We start from the raw sequence: 1375 nt of genomic DNA, 5'->3' as shown, positions 1-1375 counted from the left end.
ATCATGAAATCCCTGAGATACCTCAAGGGATGCACTTTCCTCCACAAAACTATTGGGAGCAAATCAACACCTCCCTAGGAGAATTGAGTTCCAACATGGGACAACTAAGGGTGGAGCACCAAGAACATTCCATTCTCCTCCATGAAATTAGAGAAGATCAAAGAATCATGAGAGAGGAGCAACAAAGGCAAGGAAGAGACATTGAGGAGCTCAAGCACTCCATAAGATCTTCAAGAGGAAGAACAAGCCGCCATCACTAAGGTGGACCCGTTCTTTGATTTCCTTGTTCCTTATTTTCCTATTTTTTGAAAATTATGCTTTATGTTTATCTATGTTTGTGTCTTGTGATCATTAGTGTCTTAGTGTCTATGCCTTAAAGTTATGAATGTCCTATGAATCTATCACCTTTCTTAAATTAAAAATGTTCTTAATTGAATAAGAGAAGAATTGCATGAATTTTAAATTTTATAACAGATTAATTATTTTGATGTGGGGCAATACTTTTGTTTTCTGAATGTATGCTTAAACAGTGCATATGTCTTTTGAATTTGTTGTTCATGAATGTTGGCTCTTGAAAGAATGATGAAAAAGGAGACATGTTACTGAGGATCTGAAAAATCATAAAAATGATTCTTGAAGCAAGAAAAAGCAGTGAATACAAAAAAAAAAAGAGAAGAAGCGAAAAAAAAAAGAATGAAAAAAAAGGAGAAAGAGAAAAAGAAAGAAAAAGAAAGAAATAAAGTTGTGATCCAAGGCAAAAAGAGTGTGCTTAAGAACCCTGGACACCTCTAATTGGGGACTCTAGCAAAGCTGAGTCACAATCTGAAAAGGTTCACCCAATTATGTGTCTGTGGCATGTATGTATCCGGTGGTAATACTGGAAGACAGAGTGCTTTGGGCCACGGCCAAGACTCATAAAGTAGCTGTGTTCAAAAATCATCATACTTAACTAGGAGAATCAATAACACTATCTGGATTCTGAGTTCCTATAGAAGCCAATCATTCTGAATTTCAAAGGATAGAGTGAGATGCCAAAACTATTCAGAGGCAAAAAGTTAAAAGCCCCGCTCATCTAATTAATACTGATCCTCATAGATGTTTTTGGAATTCATTGCATATTCTCTTCTCTTTATCTTATTTGATTTTCAGTTGCTTGGGGACAAGCAACAATTTAAGTTTGGTGTTGTGATGAGCGGATAATTTATACGCTTTTTGGCATTGTTTTTAGTATGTTTTTAGCATATTTTAGTTAGTTTTTATTATATTTTTATTAGTTTTTAGTTAAAATTCACTTTTCTGGACTTTACTATGAGTTTGTGTGTTTTTCTGTGATTTCAGGTATTTTCTGGCTGAAATTGAGGGACTTGAGCAAAAA

The sequence above is a fragment of the Arachis stenosperma genome, chromosome 7, assembly GCF_014773155.1.
Source record: "Arachis stenosperma cultivar V10309 chromosome 7, arast.V10309.gnm1.PFL2, whole genome shotgun sequence".
In the NCBI taxonomy this organism is placed as follows: domain Eukaryota; kingdom Viridiplantae; phylum Streptophyta; class Magnoliopsida; order Fabales; family Fabaceae; genus Arachis; species Arachis stenosperma.
This window is presented reverse-complemented; position numbering follows the sequence as displayed.